Below are 23,267 nucleotides of genomic sequence, written 5' to 3'. Positions count from 1 at the left end.
TAGTTCTGAGGTGCCTGGACTAGAAAGACTTGAGTTAGTGAATATTTTCATCATTGCCGTCATCATCATCATCATCATCATCATCATCGTAATATAATAAACTCAACAAGGAACTTTAAATTAGTGAAGAAAACCTGTAGCAAGAGGGGAAAGGAAGTGTCAAAATTAACTGCCATTCATACTGAATTCAGGTAACAGAAACTGAAATCTAGGAACAGTTCAGGAAAGGGAGACATGTTTTGTCTTAAGGCCTGGAAAGTCCAAGATGTGAAGGAGCATCCAGGAGCAGCTGGAAATGGAGGTTTACAGACTGGGGCACTGGGATCCAGACTTGTAATCATCTACCAGTCTGGCAGTTAGCTGTGGTGCCCCAGGATAAGTGTCAGATGAAAAGACAAGTAGAAAAGAGTGCCGTGGCAAGACTCAAAGGATCCAATAAGAGAAGTGGAGAGAGTATACATATAATTGTGAATAAAGGAATCATAGTAAACTCACACACCAACAAATCTTCCCTGTGCCTTTACATACATTAGCTGATCTAATCCACACAATGGTCTTGGGCGTACAGGGGAGAGCAATCATGGCTGTACCATCTCACCAAAGAGGAAAGGTTCAGATATGCCAATCCCATAGCTACTAATTGTCAAGGGCTATTACATGAACTCAGATAAGAGTTCTAGATCCACCCAGTATGTTTGGTCACAGAGTTAGAGACAGAGTTAGAATGAACTTCATACACCTAGCTGCTATCATTCACACCCACTGTGTGAACCATCTTTCCACCTTATTTGTGTGCAATCAAAATTCAAAACCCAGTTCTTTGCCAAATGCTCCTCTGTGGTGGTATTGTGTTCCCCAAAAATATTTTGTGTTCCCCAAAATAAATTTATCTGGGGTCAGAGAGCAGGACAGCCACAATATTAAGATAAGCAGTGGTAGCATACACCTTTAATCCTACCATTTCAGAGACAGAAATACCTCTGGATCTCTGAGTTCAAGGCCACATTAGAAAGAGCCAGGCATGGTGACACACGCCTTTAATCCCAGAAATCCAGCTTTTAATCCCAGGGAGTGATAGCAGAAAGCAGAAAGGTATATAAGTCGTGAGCCCCAGTTAGTTAAGCATTTGGCTGGTTAAGCATTCAGGCTTTGGAGCAGCTGAGCTTCATGTGGATGAGGACTCAGAAGCTTCCAGTCTGAGGAAACAAGACCAGCTGAGGAACTGGCAAGGTGAGGTAGCTGTGGCTTGTTCTACTTCTCTGATCTTCCAGCCTATAACTGGCCTCAGGTTTGATTTCATTAATAAGAACTTTTAAGATCCTGCTACACTCCTCTGCTACCCTCCCTCTCTGTGAAGTGTCCTTTGGCCTTCCTCTGGCCACTGCTAGTCTCTGTTATTTCCTTCACTGTGAGTTTCCTTCACCAGGCTACATCCTAGGTATTTGCACATTTCATTCTTCCATAGATAGTCAATTAAGTCATACTCACTATTGTATCTCACAGAGTTTCCCACAATGGTTGCACATAAAACATGCTCAGTAACTATTTGACTCTTCTGAGGAGAATAAAATTTGAATTAACTATTTAAAAATTATCCAAAAAAGAGCAGGAATGAAAGAGCTACCACATAATAAGAGACACCGAATTAAAATGCATGTTCACATGATTCTACGCCACCCTGCAAAGTCCTCAACAGCATAACACATCAGGAAAATAATCAACAGGTCCTTTATCAAAATGAAAAAGCATACCACTGTGAGGCAAACATTTATAATTGTGAGAGAATAAAATTAGAAGACATTAAAATAAATATACTATTTTCTAAAATAAATCTAGGACTTCATATTTAAATTACAACTCCAGTTTCCAATAGAGTCTCAAATGTAAACAGGAAAATTCACAGATTCCCAATTTGAAAACAAATCTTAGCACAGACACACACAAATGCGCAGACAAAGAAGAGAAAGCCTACATTAGGAGCAGCTATACAGGGCATCCCTGTCCTTTCCAGGGCCGTAGAATACCTGTCACTCAAAATGGGAGGGATTATATCAACTGCAAATATCAAGTGAAACTCACCAGAATAAAGAAGAGGAACTGGTCACTTCAAAACTGATGTATGTTAGGTTTTTTCTTCCCTTCCTTTTAAAATTAATATGCTGTATTTCAAGACTGAGGAGCAAACAGAAAAATTCCCTGTAACCAAAAAATTCAAATGGAATCCTAAGTAAAGATACCAGGTAACATTTCCATTATGCTGGATTACCCAAACTCCACAAAAAAACATTTAACAGCTCTGTTTATTGATACAGAAAAACCCTTCTATGGATACAAGGGCCATCTTTTGAAAAGTTTTTTTTTTTTTTTTTCCCCTAAAAAGAGCAAGTATATTTCATGAATATTCAATTCTGGGGTGGGGTGGGGTGGGAGGGAAGAGGAGGAAGAGGCAGAGACTATAACATTCCCCTTGAGCAGAGGGTTGCTATCAACTTGGCACAATATAGCTTTTCTAAAGGACTCACATGCACATGTCTATCCATACATGTGCAGTACCCAGGGCCACTGGGACAGTGTTAGCTGAAGGTTCTGTACCCAGGAGCCAACCCCCTCTCAAACTGCACCTGAGCCTCTGCTGGACTCCAATGCATGCTAACAAGTCTAGGGAGGGGCTGCTCTTCCTTTCTTTGCTACTCTGACTGGACTAAAGTGACAGTACTTTGTTGCCAAACATGTTTTAACAAATTTCCAAATCTCTTAATGGCATATTTGGGATGAAGTATAATACATGATACAGGAAATATCTTGGAGCCAAGAAAAGCAACTGATATTTCCACGGGGAGTTCAAGAGAAGACTTGGCAACAAACCTCTTTCACTATAAAACACAACAATAGACACTATCATCTTAAAAACATATTTAGGGACATTCCTGAAGGCATACATGGTATAAGGTGGGTCATCACATGAACCTTTTATCAGAAACATAACCAACTATCTCCATTCTTCTGCTGTTCAGGCCACAAACTCTGTTATCATTAATTAATCACTCAGTTGTTTGACATTCCCTACCTACCACCCATCACCCCCTGATACATATCTCTCAACCCATCCCATAACCCTGTCAGTTCTAAGTTCAATGATGCCAATCTTACTCAGCCATCTCTCCAGAACTGGAGCAACAGACTCAAAAAAGTCTCCCCGCCTGTTTTCAATCTACTCCCAACTCAGGGATCAGAATAAGCCTAGTAAACACAAGTCACAATGCTGGTTTTTTTGTTTGTTTGTTTGTTTGTTTTGTTTTGTTTTTTGTTTTTCGAGACAGGGATTCTCTGTGTAGCTTTGCGCCTTTCCTGGAACTCGCTTTGGAGACCAGGCTGGCCTCGAACTCACAGAGATCCACCTGCCTCTGCCTCCCGAGTACTGGGATTACAGGTGTGCACCACCACTGCCTGGCCCTCACAAGTCACATTGCAAGTCCCCTCTATAACCCTTCTAAGCCTTCACACTTCAATCTGAGACAAAGCCAAATCCTAACAATGATGCAGAAGCCCTGACTGATATATTACCCTCACTCCACCCCACTCATCCTTTCATCTTCAACCAGTAACTCTCCCTCTCAGCCTCTTTGCTAGACCTTGACACTCCATGTACACCAAATGCTCCCCAAGATCTCCATAGAATCCCTCACTTCCTGTAGCTCCTACCACTCAGTTACCTTTTTGAGCCACATTATGAAGATCTCTACTCTCATCCCCAAATTCACATCCCTCATATTTTTCTGCCTCTTTAGCACTTACAACTTATTGAGCATGCCACAAATACTGTGTTATTCAATGTCATTATATCCTCCCCAATGGAATGCAAGCTCTATGAATAATTTTCCCTTATTTGTTCATTGCTATATACCCAACACTTGGGATAACACCAAGCACACAGTAGATACTCAGTACCTATTTGCCAAATAAATAAATCTTGATGACATTTCTCTTACAAATTTAATAAGAATTTCCCCACTCCCCACCCCCAAACACAGATTAAACCATTGTGCAATATATAATACATAGTCATTGCTACAGTTTTCAACACTAACTTCCAATTTCGAAAACTCTCTTGCCCACTTCTGTTGGACCAGTGTAATGCCACAATTTCTGCACATCCCACTTGCAAAGTGGCTCCGTCCCAGCAGGCCAGCCTTCAGAGCACTGAACCAAAGTATGAGAGAGGTCAGAGGAAGACCTTCAATGCTACAAAAAGGACCTGCAACAGGATAAATGACTTAGAAGCTCACGATTTTAAATATCTGTGATACCAAAAGGTTGTTTGAAACTTTCTGTAAGTTACAAGTGTCGTATATACATATGTTGTAAGGCAAGGTCTTACTCAACAAGGTATCTCTATATAAACTGAAGAACTGAGACCTTTAAAGCTTTAAACAATATTAAACTGCAAGTCAGTAGAAGATCCAGATACCTGCCTAGGTACTGTTTCCATCCTGCTTTACATTACACTAGTGCTAATAATCTTTACCCCAGGGCATCTCTAAAGGGTGCACTCTCAGCTGCCTAGTTGGTAACGTCAGGGATTTGTGTAGCTTCTTTCAGCCCTGAGGGCCTTATCACAGTAGGGAGAAACAACGAGGACTCTGTGTAATATCTCCTGGACAATTCTGACATACAAAAAACTTTTATTGGTATGTATTAATTGTGCAAGATTCATTATGACATATTGACATATATGCATAATGTACTTTCATCACATTCACCCCTTGTTACCCACTCTTGTCCCCCCCCTTATACTGGTCCCCTTATTCTTCCCAAACAGTTCTGCTTTGATGTGTGTGGATGTGTGTGTGTCCAGATTTTGAATATGAGAGAAAACATTTAGTATTTGTCTTTCCATGTCTAGTTTATTTACAGTAATACAAGGATCTCCAATTCCCCTCCATTATGTATATATATACCTAACACTGAGCTGGGCATAGTGACATACATCTTTAATCCCAGTGCTCAGGAGGCAGAGGCAGGCAGATCTCTGTGAATATGAGGTCAGCCTGGTCTACAGAGAGAATTCTAGGGTAGTCCCTGTCTTAAAAAAAAAAAAAAATGTATATATACCTGCCACATCCATATGTGGCTTCTCAGGACCTTACTGGGGCAGTGAAGAAATGAAAAACAAACAAACAAACAAACAAGAGAGACAGACAGATGACACATAGACAGAAAGCGGGAGGCGGTGGTATGGGCTCTCAGGTGGAGTTGAACAAAGAGGCAGGAAATTATTGCATGCAATTTGTCTTACTTTTCTACCGCTGTGATAAAACACCATGACCAAGGCAGCTTAGAAAAGGAAGCCTTGAATTTGGAACTCACGGTTACAAGGAGTTGGACTCTGTATTAGGTCAGGGTTCTCCAGAGGAACAGTACTGATAAAAATGAACGTGTGTGTGTGTGTGTGTGTGTGTGTGTGTGTACTGACAAAATGAACATGTGCATGTGTGTCCATGGGTGTATATGTATATGCATATGTACATATAAAGGGGATTTATTAGAATGGCTTACAGGCTGTAGTCCAGCTAAGTATAATAATGGCTGTTTATTATCAGAAGGTCCAAAATCCACTAGTTGTTCAGACCATAAGGCTGGATGGCTCAGCTAGTCTTCAGTAAACATTGGAATCCAAAAGAAACAGGTTCTAATGCCAGTGAAGGGATGGACTTGCCAGCAAGAGGGAGAACAAGCAGGAAGAGAGGGCAAGCTTCCTTTTCCGTGTTCTTTAATAGGCTGCCAGCAGAAGGTGTGGTCCAGATTAAAGGTGGATCTTCCCACCTCAGAAGATCCGGATTAAAAGTGGGTCTTCCCACCAGGCAGTGGTGGCACACGCCTTTAATCCCAGCACTTGGGAGACAGAGGCAGATGGATCTCTGTGAGTTCGAGGCCAGCCTGGTCTACAGAGGGAATTCCAGGAAAGGCACCAAAACTACACAGAGAAGCCCTGTCTCGAACAAAACAAAACAAAACAAAACAAAAAAAAAAAAAAAAGTGGGTCTTCCCACTTCAGATGACTTGATTAAGAAAAAAATCCCTCACTGGTGTACCTAGCCTGGTTGCTTGTTAGTTCCAGATGTTGTCAAGTTGACAACCAAGAATAGCCAACACAGAGTCCATGGCCATCATGGTGAAGAGCTGGCGGCAGGCAAGCAGGCAGACTGGCACTGGAGCTATAGCTAAAGGCTCATATCTCAACCCACAAACAAGAGGCAGTGACACACCTCCCTAACAAGGCTACACACCCCAATCCTTCCCAAACAGTTCCACCAACTGAGGACCAAATACTTAAATATACAAGCCTATGGAGGCCATTCTCATTCAAACCAACACACGCCTAAACAAAGAAGTGGGGTTATTTACATACAGATAAACCAGGAAGCAGGATTTATGGGGTACTGTTGGATCAATGAGACAGGTTTAGCTAATGAACAGTGAACACTAGAGCTGTCTCTGTAAACATCTGATGAAAAGAAGCTATAGTGGACATTTTCCTGCATGCACTATCAAGACTCACCCTCAGTCCATGGAGGAAGGCCTCGCCATTCATTTCTCTCTGAGCCTCCGGGGTCCCTGACATGGCCATACCCACCATGTCAACAGCACACAACTCACTCAGAACTTCACTCACTCAGGGCTTTCTCCACTCTCTACAAATACCACGTTCCCTCCAGTCTTCACCTCTTAATGGACACAAAGGCTGATTCCAAACTTGGCTATTGTGACTGGTGGTAATAACATACAATAACACAGATGTTCTGGTATCTCTACAGGAAGCTGACTTAGATGCTTTTAAGTATATATTCAGGAGTGCTATAGTCACATCACATCACAGTTCTCTTTTGTTTTTTCAGGAACATCCTTAACTGGTTTCTATAGTCGCTGGACTAATTTGAAATTCTTTCACTCCTGAATCCTCTCCTATTGTTTCATTACCTGACACTAACCATAAGCATTTTCACTAACACAACATAGAATCCCAACATCATTTTGACTTTCATTTATCAGATGGATAAGGAATTTTTATTCATTTATTAGCCATTATCTTCCTCTTTTAGGAATTGTCTATTATAGTCACTTGTTGATTTATAATGGATTATCTATTCTTTAAAAAAAAAATTCTCCCCAAGCACCTCCACCTCAACATCTACCACCACACAGACCTCAACACCAACACCCTCCGTCCCCAAGCACCTCCACCTCAACATCTACCACCACACAGACCTCAACACCAACACCCTCCGTCCCCAAGCACCTCCACCTCAACATCTACCACCACACAGACACCAAGTCCAACCCCAAGTACAAGAAAAACAAATTTTATGTAGTCTGGACATTACTCCTCTTTCAAATATACACTTAGCAAAAAGACAAAACCCCCTGCATCATATAGACTGTTTCTTTACTGTGGTAGTTGTCCCCTCTGCTATACACAAGTTTTAAAGCTTTATTTATTATTGTGTGTATGTTCTGTGTGTGTGTATGCATGATGTGTGGGTGTGCTTATGCATGTAGACAGCAGAAGCCAACTCTGAAGTTGGGTCTTAAAAATACAGAATTCTTCAAAAATTATATGTCATCCATATGCTGGGGTCATGCTAATCTCCGCATTGTTCCAACTTTAGAATATGAGAGATGCTAAAGTGAGACACACAGGTTTTTCATTTGATGCAATTTTGTCAATTCTTGCCATTATTAAAATTTTTGAGCCTATTTAGAAATTCATTGCCTCTGCTTATATGTTATTTTCCTTGTATTACTCTCTAATAGTTCCAAACTTTCAGGCCCTACATTAGAGACTTTCAACCATTTTGAATTGACTTTTGTGCAGGGTGAAAGAGAAGGATCTAGTAGTTTTTGTTGTCTATATGTGGATATCCTATTTTCCCAGCACCATTTGTTGAAAAGGAAATCTTTATCTAATGTATATTTACACCATCTTTCTCAAGAATGAGATGGTTAATTGTCCTTGGTTGCTTCACAGAACTTGAAATTAAGACCTTGTTGCTGAAAACACGACAAACTTCAGACTCAGGACTCGGGGGAATCAAGCTCGCACTGACCTGGAGACCTCCTCCCTAAGAACGAGCTCTCCTACTATCAGAGGTGCTGCAAAAGCTGCCAGTGGAGTAAAGTGATGGATTTTCCTACCCCGTGTCAAGTCTGTAAAGCACAACAGCCAGCCCAGCAAGCTGCCCCCAGTGGTATAGCAGTGGCACTAATAACTGTCTAACTGGACTTAAACAAGCCAAGAGGAAATTCATGCCTGGTCCTGTAAATCTAGCCAAAAACTCATGGCTCAAAGAGAGCTCATTAACCTAGAGGATAACTTATAACTGCCATTTCTCTAAATCAATTTAGCTAACAATTTAGCTAAATACGTATGCTTCCACTCACGGATAAATGTAGCTCTCACTACTCATAGAAGCTTCTTTTTTATGGTAGAGGCTACTACTGAGATACACTGGGGGTCCAAATGCATACAGTAAGTGACTATGAAGTGCCCAGCCCAATCGGTACATCTACAACACAACCCTGTAGCAGGAATCTTAAAAGTTCTTATTAATAAAATCAAACCTGAGGCCAGTTATTGGTGTGAACACTGGAAGATCAGAGAAGCAGAACAAGCCACAGCTACCTCACCTTGCCAGATCCTCAGCTGGTCTTGTTTCCTCAGACTGGAAGCCTCTCAGTCCTCATCCAAATGAATCTCAGCTGAATTTTGCTGCTCCAAAGCCTGAAAGCTTAACCAGCCAAATGCTTCTAGTTTCTGGTCTTCACGCCTTATATATCTTTCCACTTTCTGCTGTCACTCCCTGGGATTAAAGGCTCGCTTTCTGGGATTAAAGGCGTGTGTCTCCATGCTGGCTATATTCTTGAACACACAGAGATCTGCCTAGCTCTGCCTCCCAAGTGCTGGGATTAAAGGCGTGCACCACCACCACCCAGCTTCTGCTATGGCTTGCTCTGACCCATTTTCTAGTCACCATTTTTGGGTCTGTATCTAATAGCTGTCTGTTCTCTGACTCCAGATAAATTTATTAGGGTGCACAATATTTTGGGGAATACAGTACCACCACACAACTCTATACCTAAAGCTAGGGGAACATCAGGAAAGAGGAAGTGGAAAGTTTATGAGCCAAGGGTCTAGAGAGATGGCTCAGCAGTTCAGAGCAGATACTGCTCTTACAGAGCACCCAAATTTGGTTCCTAACACAGACACATCAGGAGACTCACAACCTCATCTTGTCCTGGTTGGGCTTTTGTCAACCTGACGAAAGGTTGGGTCATCTATGAAGAGGAAATCACAACTGAGAAAATGCCTCAGTAAGACTGGCCTATAAGAAATCCTATAGGCATTTTCTTTTTCTTTTTCTTTTTCTTTTTAAGATTTATTTATTTATTATGTACACAGAAGAGGGCGCCAGATCTCATTACAGGTGGTTGTGAGCTACCATGTGGGTGCTGGGAACTGAACTCAGGACCTCTGGAAGAGCAGTCGGTGATCTTAACCTCTGAGCCATCTCTCCAGCCCCTATAGGCATTTTCTTGACTGATGATTATATGTTAGGGACTATCCCACTGTGGGTGGTGCTGTCCCTGGGCGGTGGTCCTGGGAAGTCTGAGAAAGTGAACTGAGCCAGCCAGTAAGCATCAGTAGTCATCAGCATCTCCGCATCAGTTCCCACCTTCAGGTTCCTTCCCTGACTTCCTGGATGATGGACTACAAGCTGTAAGATAGAATAAACCCTTTTCTCTTCAAATTGCTTTTGGTTATGGTGTTTTATCACAGTAACCAAAACCCTAACTAAGACATACCTGTAACTCCAGTTCCAGGGGATCCAAAGCCCTCTTCTGGCCTCCATGGGCACTGCACTCATATGCACAAACCCACAGACACGGACACACACAGACACACACACACACACACACACACACACACACACACATACACAAACACACCATAATGTTTTTTTAAATTTTTTTTAAGAGCCAGAGGACTGGGTGAGCTGCTTCAAGATAGTATCTTCTATCTATATCTATGACATGGATGCTACACTCATTAAATCTTACCAATATGGTTACCTGCACAAGACCTAAACAGTGACCACACCAGTCATCATATAAACCTGGATTGGGGATAGCTTCAAAAGGCCTCATCCATAGATGAAGAGCTACAGGCAATCAATACCTGATGAAAGAGGAAGACTCTTTTTTTCTCCAGGGACAAACTCCTTTATAGGTTATTCAGTCCTAAGTAATCAGCTCTAAATACATTTACTTATGAGCAATATTAACTGGACTCTCAGTAGGGTGTGTGTGTGTGTGTGTGTGTGTGTGTGTGTGTGTGTGTGTGTGTGTGTCAGCAGCAATTACAGAAAAAGAATTCATGAATTTGAGAGAGAGGTGAACACAGAAGGAGTCAGAAGGGGAAGCAGCATAAAAATGATACAGTATATTCATGTATGAAATTCACATTTTTTAAGAAAAAGGAAGTTGTATGGATGTTTTTAATTCCATGGTCTGTCAATATGTTTATATGTGTACCATACTAGTTTTGTTACTGTGGTCCTATAGAATACCTTCAAGCCACATTTTGTGATACCTCTAGCATATCTCCTTTTCCTAAGAACTGTTTGGCTATTCAGGTTGTTTTGTGCTTCTGTACAAATTTTAGGATTCTTTTACTATTCCTGTGAAGGATGCCATTAGAATATTAGTGTGGATGGCATTGAATCCAAGCACCACTTTAGGTAATATAATTACTTTAACAATATTAATTCTGCTAATCCATGAGTTCCTACCAGAATTTATCATGAAGAGTTTTAAGCTTTATCAAAGGCTTTCTTCTCTGTTTGCTGAGGTGGTCATGTAATTTATGTCCTTTACTCATCCTCTTCATACTGTATTATATTCACTGATTTGTACACGTTGAACCATATTTACATTTCTACAATAAAAACATGATTGTGGCATATGATCTTTCCAATGTGTTGTTCCCTTATTTTGGCAAGTATTTCACTGAAAATTTTTGTATTTATGATCCACAAAGATACCAACTTATAGCTTTCTTCTTACTATGTCTGTGGTCATTTGAATGTCATTGGCCCCCATAAGCTCATAGGAAGTAGCACTATTAGGAGGTGTGGCTTTGTTGGAGTGGGTATGGCCTTGTTGGAGGAAGTATGTCACTGTGGAGGTGGGCTATGAGGTCTTATACTTGCTCAAGCCATGCTCAGTGTCTCAGACCACTTCCTGCTGCCTACAGATCAAGATGTAGAACTCTCAGCTCCTTCTCCAGCATGATGTCTGCCTGCACGCCTCCATGTTGCACCATGCCGATAATGGACTAAATCTCTGAAAATGTAAGCCACCCCATTAAATGTTTTCCTTTATAAGAGTTGCCATGGTCATGGTGTCTCTGCACAGCAACAGAACCCTGACTAAGACAATGTCCTTGTCCAGCTCTGACGTCAGGATAACACTGGCACTGCACAAAGAGTCTAGAAGCATTCCTTCCTTTCTATTGTATGGAGCAGTTTGAGGACCTTTGGTGTCAGCACATCCCCAAAGGTCTAGTGGAGTCCAGCAGAAAGTCCCTCTAGTTGTGGGCTTTTCTTCAGAGTCTTCCTAACGGCTTCAGTCTCACGCTCACTGTAGATGAGTTCATGCTGCTTACATCCTATAGATACAATTTTAGTAGGTCATTTGTCTTAAGAATTTGCCCATTCCTTCTAGATTTTCCAGTTTACTGGACTGCAAAGTTTCCAAAATATCATCTAATAATATTCTGAATTTCCATGATACCACTTTAATAACCCCCTTTTCAGCTCTAATTTCATTAATTTGGGGCTTCTCTTTCTTTTGGTTACTTTGGCTAACAGTCTATCAATCCTGTTTCTCTCTTCAAAGAACCACCTCTTTGTTCCATTGATTTTTCATATTTTCTTTTATTCTCCATTTCATTAATTTTAGCCCTGATCCATATTTCTTTCCACATACTAATTTGGGGCTTGGCTTGTACTTATTTTTCTAAGACCCTAAGGTTTATCATTAAGTAATTTATTTGAGTTTTCTCTGATTTTTAATGTAAGCAGAGATAGCTATAAACTTCCCTTTTAGAAAAGCCTTGGCTGTATCCCAAAAGTTCTAACAACTTGTGTTTTCATTTGATTCTAGGAATTTTCATATTTCCTTCCTGGTTTCTTAAGTGACTCGCTGATCATTTACAAATATATTGTACAATCTCCATGTATTTGTAGTTTCTGTGGTTTTTCTTGCTATTGACTTCTAGTTTATTCCATATGACATGATAAAATCAATTATTTTTATTTCTTTTTCTCTGTTAAGACTTGCTTTAAGGCCTTACAATATGGTTACTTTGGACAAAGTATTATGGACTGCTGAGAATAATATATATTCCACATGTATTGGATAGAATGTTCTATAGATATCCCATTAGTCCATTTGACTTATGGTGAAGTTTAACTCATTTTTTTTATTTATCTGGATATACTGACGAGAGTAAAGTATTGAAGCCATTATTGTTATTGCATCTGGACCTACTGGTCCATTTATGTCCCATACTGTTTGTTTCATAAAATTTGGTATACCAATATTCTGAGTATATGTATTTTCAATTGTTCCATGTTCCTAATGGATTGTTTCCTTTAAAAATACGCAATGATCTTCTAATTTTGGCTTGATGCCTACTTTGTCAGATATAAGTATTCTATTCTTGGACTCTATTTTGGACTCCATTTGTTTGGAATGCCATTTTCTGCCCTATGCACTTTGGATCTCTGTGTTTTTGATAGAGGGTGATTTTTTTTTTTTTTTTTTTTTTTTTGTAGACAACACCTGGGTTTTGTTTTGTTTTAAATCCATTCAGGCAGTCTGCAACTTTTAGTTGAAGAGTCATGACCATTTATATTTAGGTTTATTATTAAGTATGTACTAACTTCACCCTTTTGTAATTACCTTAGAGGTTTGTTGGTTTCATGAATTGAAAATGTTTGATTCTCTCCTACTTCTCATTGTTTATTCTCCTGGTAAGATGTACTTTCATTCCCAAGCTCTCACACTTTGTATATTTTTTCTTCTTCTTCTATATGATACTCTCTTTAAACATTTTCAGAAATACAGGCTTAGTGGTCATCAATTATTTTAGTTTATGCTTATCACAGAAGGCCTTTATTTATCCTTACGTTTGGTTAAAGTAGTCTTGATTGACAGTTATTTTGTTTCATGGCTTGAAATAAGCCCATGGTCTTCAAGTCTTTCATATATGTGTTGGTAAGTCAGCTACTATGCTAACAGGTTTACCTTTGTAAGTTATCTAACACTTCTTTCTTGTCACTTTCAGTATTGTTTGTCTTGTATTTTTCATCATTTAATTATTATGCTTATTTATTGTTTATTATGTGTTCAGTAGGTAGGTACAAACGTCCCATGGCAAACATGTGGAGGTTAGAGGACAACTTTGGGGAGTTGGTTCTCTCCCTCCTCCACCATACGGTGATCAAACTCAGGTCATCAGGCTTGACAGCAAGCACCTTTATCCACCAAGCAATTTCACACCCTTTACACTTTAACTATAATATAGCACGGAAAGTTTCTTTCCCAGGCATGTCTTTTAAGGATCCTAGATGCCTTGTACACTTGGATATCCCTTTGCTTTGCTAGATTTGGGGGTATTTTCTACTATAATTCCATTAAGATTTTTAGGTCTTTAGTCTATGTCTCATTGTGGTGGTTTGAATAGGAATAGCCCCCACAGTCTCAAATATTTGAATACTTGGTCATTAGGGAGTGGCAATACTTAAGAGAGATTAAGAGTGGGTAAGGCCTTGTTGGAGGAAGTGTGTCACTGTGGGTGGGCTTTGGGGTTTCAGAAGCCCAAGGCAGGCCCAGTTGCACTTTCTCTTCCTACTGCCCATGACAGCTCCTTCTCCAGCACCATGTCTACTTGCATGTCACCATGCTTCCTGCCTTGTTGATAATGGACTAAATCTCTGAACCTACAAGCTAGCCCCAATTAAATGCTTTCCTTTATAAGTGTTACTGTAGTCATGGTGTCTCTTAGTCAGCAATGGAACACTGACTGAGATAGTTTCTTTTCTTCTATAGCAAATTGTAGTTTCATCTTTTAATTATGCCCTAAAAGGTCTTAGATCTTACGTGTATCACTGTGCTATCTAACTGTAATAATTAGTCTCTATCCCTGACATTCTTTCTTGTACCTAGTACCTATTCTATTGGATACTTTCTAATGAGTTTTAAAATTTGACTTAATGACCTTTCATTTCTGAGATTATAGTGTTGTTATTTTTTTCCAAGTTCTCTATCTCTTTTTGTTCATTTTCATCCAAGTTCTTGAATTTCTTGTTGAGGTCTTAAATTTACTTATTTATCCCATTCATCTGTTTTTGAATCCTCTCTAAGGTCACTGACGATATCTTTCCATTTTTTAAATTTTTATTATTTTATGTATATGAGTCTTTTTTCTACACGTATGTCTGTGCACTATGTGCATGTCTGGTATCAGCAGAAGCCAGAGGGGGGCATAAGACTTCCTGGAACTAGAGGTAACAGACAATTGTGAGTTACCATGTGGGTGCTGGGAATTGAACCCATGTCCTCTGTAAGAGCAGCCAGTGCTCTTAACTGCTGAGCCATCTCTCCAACCTCACTGATAATTTTCTTTCTTGTTTTTTTTTTTTTTTCTTTCTTTTTTGGTTTTTTCAAGACAGGGTTTCTCTGTAGCTTTTGGAGCCTGTCCTGGACTAGCTCTGTAGACCAGGCTGGCCTCGAACTCACAGAGATCCACCTGCCTTTGCCTCCCGAGTGCTGGGATTACAGGCATGCGCCACCACTGCCCAGCCTCACTGATAATTTTCAAGTAATACTTTTTAATTCTTTGGCATTTCAACCATTTCTATACTTTTAGATTTAGCTACAGAAAGGTTGTGAATTTTGGGGGAGATCATATTGTTTTTCATATTTATTGGGTTTCTAGGCTATAATTTGTACATCTGTGGAAATTAGTATCTCTTCTGGCATTAGGGTGTTCTCAGTGAACAGCTTCCTGTTGAAAGGTCAACCACAACACTACACAGTGAAGAGAAAAAGCACTGCTATTCTAGCAACACCACCAAAACAAGTCACATAAAGCCAGTGTCTACACCACCAACAAGCATAAAATGTGAAAATAGAAAAAACAGCATAGACTAAACTATGAAGTTAAAACTCAAGGAAGTAAATGTAGTAATAAAAAAATGAAATAAAGGAGGCAAAAAAGAATAAAGGTGGGGTTCATTGAAAGTAAAGAAAAAGAAGAATGTGAGAAAAGGGGAAGAGAAAAACTAAGATAAAAATCCCATTAGAAAATAAATATGGAAGCCAGGCAGTGGTGGTACATGTCTTTAGTCCCAGCACTCGGGAGGCAGAGGCAGGATGATCTCTGTGAGTTTGAGGCCAGCCTGGTCTACAGAGTGAGTTCCAGGATAACCAGGGCTGTTTAACAGAGAAGCACTGTCTCGAAAAACAAACAAAAAGATAAGAATTTTGAAAATAAAATTAGATGAAGGTAAAAATAAAAACAAGAGATCTTTTAAAATAAAAAAAACAGTAATACAATAAAGAGAAAGAAGACTTTAAATGACAGAATCAGAGAAGTTTATTTCTGGGTCCTTTAATACTAGAATCTTCTGGATGAGGGTCAGGTAGCGAAATGGAGTTCAAGACTCTTGTAAATCCTAACATTCAGGCTAGTGCTGAATGAATGTGGGCTAAGGATCAGGTCAGTCAAGGGTCAGTTGTCAGCTTAATGGCTGCAATCCTGGTAGAAGCTTTCATTCTTTACATAAAGGGAGCCACTGCTGACCATGCAGACTCTGGGCCACACAGGTTCCCACTGGATCCAGAGCCACATCTCCAATCCCCCAGTATATGGGAAACAGATCTCCATGCTAACAGTCTTCCAAGGGCACTAAAGTGTGACGGAAGAGAACAGAACATTGGGTTCTGCCTGGAGAAGGGAGAAATGGGGAACTTGCACTCTGCTTACCAGTTTCAGCCTGTTCAGATCCCATGCAGAAGGGAGTAGGCAGGGGAAGCAGAGATCTGCTGGACCAGGGCACACGGTTCTTGGCCCTACCCTACAGGGAACCACATGCAGTTCTGGAGACCAAGCAATTCACCAGTCATGGGCTTAGAAATCCTAGTCACAAGGTTGGGGATACTAACCATGAGGCCCTTTACACTGAGCCCTCTGCTAACCAAATTTCTCAGCCAGATCATGCCCAACTGTCTCCTGTGGCTGTCTCCTACTGAGACACTGTACCAGGGTAGACCCAGGCTCAGAGTTGTAACAGTCCTTGCTTTCAAGTTCCCAAGAAGCTGACTCTCAATAGGAGAGCTCTTATTCAAGAACTTACATTCATTTACGTGTGTGTGTGTGTGTGTGTGTGTGTGTGTGTGTGTGTGTGTGTGTGTGGTGTACACAACAGTGCACATGTGGAGGTCAGAGGATAACATGAAGAGCTTCTTCCCACAAGCAGATTCAAGAGAATGAACTCAGCTCTGCAGGCTCAATAGCATCTTTACCTGCTCTGCCATCTTCCCAACTCTCACTGGGGCCCTTCCTAAGAGAAGGCCTAGCTACCAAATTCTCAAATATAAGGAGCAACAAAATGGGCTTCCTCTCTAATGCCAGCCTACTATGCAAGGAGTCACTTTCACACCAAATCCCGCACTGGGTTTAAGGCTTTCAAGAGCAATGGGCTTCCTGCAGCAGCTAAGAATGCCAGTGGGCTGTTCCCAGTGCTGTGCACCTTCCCTTGTATTATAGCTTTAGGTGGCTCTTCTATCGTCTCTTTGTGATTACCAATGCTTTTTCTCTCTTCAGAACATAGTCTGGCCTTTCTTACCCTGGGTCTTCTCATCATGGTGTGAAACAGAAAGCTTCTGATCTACCACCCTGACCTAGAAAACAGTGACTTTCTAAAGTCACTTATTGCATATGTGTAAATAAGTCACTCCCATCAGATTAAGGGTCTTAACTGATAGTTCTAGGGTTTGTTTTCTGTCACTCATGTGCGTGCGTGTGTGTGTGTGTGTGTGTGTGTGTGTGTGTGTGTGTGTGTTAGCCCTGCTCAGTTTTCCTCAATATTATCTCTCCATTGCCACAGCACCCCTCTCTTCATACAGAAGGGTCAAAGAGACAAACACAAGCAGCTCCAGATTGTGTTCATCTTTGCTAACCCAGTACTAGAAATGAATCTCTCACTAAATACTCTGCAAGAACCCCAAGGTCTGCTGGGGGGTGGGGAGGGTGGCAGCGGCGGCGGCCTTTAATCCCAGCACTGGGGAGGCAGAGCCAGGTGGATCTTTGTGAGTTCGAGGCCAGCCTGGGCTACAGGGTGAGTTCCAGGAAAAGGTGCAAAGCTACACAGAGAAACCCTGTCTTGAAAAAAAAAAAAACAAAGAACCCCAAGGTTCTTTGGGACTAATATGGGTCACATGTCTATTCTTGCACCAATCACCACAGCAGAGAATTAAACTAGACTAGACAAGTTTCTTAAACTTTTTCCTCTTGCAATGTCTTTAACTCAACACATTTTTACATGACACTAGGTATATAGTATAAAAATAGTTTTACAAGTTAAATAATTACCAGTAAAATATCGTAAAGCATTTTTGTTTTTCTGAGTTTTTCTGAGACAGGATCTCACTCCATAGCCCAGGCTGCCCTACAACTCACTATGTAGCCCAGCTGGCTCAAACTTTCAACAATCAACCTGCATAAGCCTCCAGAGTGCTATAGGATGCTTCTGCCATCACAGCTGGCATGAAATTTATCTTAAAATAATTCTCAGGTATTCATATAATTTTGTCATTTATTTAAGCTTTAATAAAGTTTTGATATGGGTACATTTATTTTATAGAAAGAATTACATTTTGGCTGAATATTTGATACTATAGGACATACAAATAAAATACACACATAAAATTTCAACATTTTTCAGAGTTGATCAATGTCTTGATTTAGAATTATCAATAATGAGAACACTACTTCTCAGTAATATATATTATAAAATGATAAAAGTATGTTTAGGGGCAATATAAAAATTGACAATTATGGACTAATCCCCAGCAAAATTCATTTTATAGTTTTTTTTTGTAAAACTCAATCAGCAACTCAAACAATTCTTTTATTTATTTATTTGTTTGTTTGTTTGTTTATTTGTTTATGGTTTTTTGAGACAGGGTTTTTCTGTGTAGCTTTGGAGCCTTTCCTGGAACTTACTCTGTAGCCCAGGCTGGCCTCAAACTCAGAGATCTGCCTGCCTCTGCCTCCCGAGTGCTGGGATTAAAGGCATGCACCACCACCACCCGACTTACAACAATTTTTTAAAAATCAAACATTCCGCCACTATCCAACCCAAAGACATACTAATGTTAACACTTCTACGCTGAGGAATGACAGCAGGAAAATATGAAGAGCCTTCATTTTCTAATATTAAAACATCATGTTTCTAAAAGGGAGAAAACTTTTTACATACAGATAAAAGTGCAATTTATAATAATAAAAAAAAAAAAAACCTCAAATTTGAGACAAGCTGTTCCCAACAGGGTTTCCTACTGTGTGGCATGACGGCAGGAGCAGTACCAAGTGAAATGATGTGTGTTCAGAACCAAGTTTTCAATGACGTCATCTGGTGAAACACTAATGAACGCTGCTGGAAACAGCTTGAATTCATTAAGGAGCTTATAATTAATTTGTGGTTGTTGTGGATTCTAAAACATTTTACTTTTACCAAGTTTCTTGTAGCTCCCCCATTCAATTATACGACCCACATAGAGACCCATAGAGAGACAAGACTGACATCCCCTACGTTACTGGAGTATGAACAATGTGTGCCTTCTAGTAAAGACCAAAGATCCAAGTCTCCTCAGAAATGATTAAACTAATATTCTTTTAAAGAAATTCTCTGTATTTGTATTCCTAATAGGGTTGTAAATGCTTGTTTAAATCAAATATTACTTCTTTTAGAATCACAGTTTTTGACACAGAATCAAAACAGGAATATAATACTACCCAGGAAAGAAAATAACCTAAATGTTTCAATAACTTGTCAACTAAAATAAGGATCATTTACCTTAAGGTCTTTACTTATGTGGGAACTTAACCAGTATCTAACCTCAGATTCTCTCACATCATACCAACCTGTAGCAAATGCATTCCATATCTCACAGATGCACTTCAATATCCTGGAACTCAATGAAAAATAAATTTAATCTGCAGACCATTTCTGAAAATAAGATAGTTACAGTAAAAATGTTTGAGAACAAGAAAGCATCAGGCATTGAAACAAGAGCCATATTCCAGACTGGTCATATTCCACATGGTCAATCTCTACTAAGAGACTAAGAATAATTACCTGGCGAAGTAGGGCTAAAGGATGACTCAGTCAGCAAAGTGCCTGCCATGTAACCATAAGCACATGAGTTTGATCCCTGCTAGGCATGATGGCATAGGCTATAATCTGGGGCTGGGAAGGCAGAGACAAGTAAATCCCTGGGCCTCACTGGCTGACTAGCCTACCCTAATCAGTAGGACCCAAGTCCCAGCAAGAGATCCTGTCTCAAAGAAACAAAACAAAACAACAAAGTGGGTAGCTCCTAGGTAATAAAGAAAAGTGGTTGACTTCTGATCACACACACACACACACACACACGCACACACGCACGCACACACGCACGTATCTGGGCTGGGGATTTAGACAAAAACTTTCAAGAAAAGAGGGACGCAATGTCCTATCTCATGTTGGTAAGAGTCAATGCATGAGTAAAATGTCATTACTGTAGACACAGAAGGAGTTAATAAGGAACCTATCTACCAGACAAACAATTCCATCTACAGTAGCATCACAGATGGATCGACAGACAGACACACACACAGACAAAAATAAAACCATTTGGAGTAAATTAAGCAAGAAAGCAAAGAATTCTACAAAAAAAAACTTTAGAACTCTAAAGAAATCGAAGAAGGCACTAGAAAATAGAAAAACCTCCCATGCTCACGGATTGATAGATTCAGTTCTATGAAAATGACCATCTCAGGCCGGGCGGTGGTGGGCACGCCTTTAATCCCAGCACACAGGAGGCAGAGGCAGGAGGATCTAAGTGAGTTCAAGGCCAGCCTGGGCTACAGAGAGAGATCCAGGACAGGCTCCAAAACTACAGAGAAACCCTGTCTCAAAAAAAACAATAATAATTAAAAAAAAAAAAATGACCATCCTACCAAAAACAACATACAAAGTCAATGTGGTCTAATCAAACTCTCCATGCCATTCTTCACAGAAATATATATTAGATAATAAAATCCAGACTTCCCATGTCAAAAAAAGGAAACGTAAGTGGAAAACTAGAACAAATTATATGGTGCTCTACTGGAATTGAAGATATTTCATGGACATAAATTGTAATGCATGGGTGGAGAGGTGTGTGTGTGTGTGTGTGTGTGTGTGTGTGTGTGTGTGTGCGCGCGCGCACGCGCGTGCGCACGCTCATTTATTTGTTTTTGTTCACTAAGAGGGCTTCATAGAACCTGTATTTCTTTGCTAAAAGGAAACAGGGTTTCTTAGAAAAATGAGTAATTCCAGTGAAAGCACTATAACACATCTATTGTAATTTAAACTAAATAAATAATGATAAGAAATTACCTCTCAGCAAGTAATAAGAACAACCAATTATGCCTCTGAGAAGAAGCAGCATGATCTGCTCTTTCCCAAAGAGCATCTCTGCACAGAATCACACATGCTTCTTAGGCCCTATGAATCAAACATTTGCTTAATGTCCACTGTCACTTCCACACTTAAGATATCTCATGAGTTCTGACAACACGAGCAGCTATCTCTTTTGGAATAAGCCACCGAAAACCAGCCAGGCAAAAATGGTAGCATTTCAGCAAAGATGATTCCAGAGAGAACAACACATAACAGACTCTGAAGCCAAGAAGGGCTTCTGTCCACTAAAGCATGGTGCCCCCACCATTTGTCAAAATAACACAAAGAATCTAAAGTTAGTTCCTAAGAACTCTAACCTGATTCTCAAAATACATTTGTTTAATGAAATTGCTTGGGTTTATAAAGGAATGATTTGCTGTTATTTTTGCTTCCTTTGGTCCTAAGAGTAGTATAGCATCATTATTTTGTAGTATGAGGGGAGCTATGGAGGGTGGAAGCACATCTTTAATAAGGTATTTCTTTTTCCACCAAGGACACTATGTTTCTGAATGAATGTATAAAACCCAGTACTACTTCCAACTCACATTTCACAGAAAGTCGTGTTTCATTTTAAACTGATGAGGTTTCAAATGTTCCCTAAAGGCTTTACATGCATGTACTTCCATGATTCAGTAACACAAGAGGTAGCTACTGTAAGCTAAAAGGCAAGTCTAGCTAGCTCATATAAAATTATTCTAGAGGGAATCCACTTATAGGGCTTAACTTTGAGGAAACGCTAGAAAAGACCTGAAGGAGAAACCTGGCCATGAACTGTAAAATGCATCAGAACTATATGTGCATGCATGCTTGCAACAACATAAAAGTAAAGTTTATCTACACTATGGTTCATAGCTTCAAGCTAAGACCTGCCTAGAGATTAACAAGAAAATTACATTAACTAGAAGCTCTCTAGCTTCACTGGCTAATTCTCTAGCCATGCACAATGAAGCCCTCTCTTCAGCATTTTCTGACTTCCTTTGCAAACAGCTAAGCCATACACCAAATGGGAGGCTACTTTTCAACAAACTAGGGCAGGGAACAAAGCTTGGGGCCACAAGTCACTGTGCACTCCTGAACACTGACCTTAAGAGGAGCTGCTGGAGCCTGATCCCAAAGGAGTTCTACAAGCTCCCCCACTCCCCACCCCAGTTAGGGTTGCAGGTCAGTCTGGTGGTATAATTTGGGTTGAGTTGGGTTGGGTTGGTTTGTTTGAGACCACGGTCTTACTATGTTGACCAGGCTGGCCTTGAGCTCACAGAGATCCTCCTGCCTCTGCCTCCAGAGTCCTGGGGTTTAAAGTGTATGCCACCACATTCAGCTTCAATTTTTGATATTTAAGCAATAGTTACCTGTAAGATGATGTAGTAACATTTTTTTTAAACCAACAATTTTCTAAGAACACAACTCAAGAAAAAAAGTTAATGTTGTTTTATCATTTTTAAAATCTGTCATCTTCCCCTATGCTGACAGAAACAAAAACTGAGCTCAGTGTACGCTGAGTCTACCATGTAACCTTAGCTTATGCTGCTGCAAAAGTTCTGGAAACTACCCTGGGCAGAGATTTTTGTATACTAAGTACCAGCCAAGAACAAATTTTTACAGCTGATTTTTAAACTCTTTAAAATTACACTTTATAATGGAAATACTGACAGATGTTTTACCCTAAAAGCACTGTTATAATATTTCTAGCTTTTAAAAATACAAAACTATGAACTCAACATCAAAGATACAAAAATGAAAAATAAGTCATTAAATTATAAAATTACCTTTTTAAATAGGCATAAATAAAAAACATCCGTTATCACAGCCAGCTAGATAGTTCAGTGGGTAAATGCTCTTCCCACCAAGCCTGATGACCTGGGACCCACATAACAGAAAGAGAACCAACTCCCACAAACTTCCTTCTGACTTCCACATGCGGACTGTGGCACAGACAGACAGACACACACACACACACACACACACACACACACACACACACAAAGACGCACACTTTATGGATCAAATATGTTCACATGCCCTAACAGATGCATTTAACTTTCCAAATGTTCTTAACCACTGAAATAGTATTTCAGTGAATGGAGGGCTCACCCCATGCATGCTTGGTCATCAGTGTCTGATTTAATCCATTAGCCCATGTGCAGACAGATCCCAGCTCTTGTTTCTACACTCTGAAGAAGGGGTACAACATTAAGTTCATACTGATTCAAAGAGTACAACAACCTGAGCCTTGGAAAATTTGCAACATAGAAAACCATTCTAGAAGCTGGTACTCAAACAAATAAACCTATGACAAGGACATCCCACTGGAGAACATAAAGTCAGGCACAGTGGACAATTGTGGCTATGTGAATTTTACCTCACACGTTCCACACTCTTCAAATTTGGCTTATTGGTTCTAATCAGAACAAGAAAGGGTTAGCTATTCATCAT

The 23,267-nt window shown here is 40.1% G+C and overlaps 1 protein-coding gene and 1 non-coding gene across 4 annotated transcripts in view; both read right to left on the bottom strand.

The window, feature by feature from the left end:
* Window positions 1–23,267, bottom strand: part of Dis3l2 (DIS3 like 3'-5' exoribonuclease 2) — a 328,899-nt gene that overhangs the window by 220,710 nt on the left and 84,922 nt on the right. The gene's annotated exons all lie outside the window — the stretch shown is intronic.
* LOC118573554 lies at window positions 7,589–7,696 on the bottom strand. Its single transcript, XR_004943658.1, has one exon. It is a non-coding gene; the product is annotated as a U6 spliceosomal RNA (small nuclear RNA).

Source organism: Onychomys torridus, chromosome 23, assembly GCF_903995425.1.
Source record: "Onychomys torridus chromosome 23, mOncTor1.1, whole genome shotgun sequence".
NCBI classification, from domain to species: domain Eukaryota; kingdom Metazoa; phylum Chordata; class Mammalia; order Rodentia; family Cricetidae; genus Onychomys; species Onychomys torridus.
The sequence above is the reverse complement of the archived record's forward strand: the minus strand, read 5'-3'. Positions and strand labels throughout refer to the sequence as shown.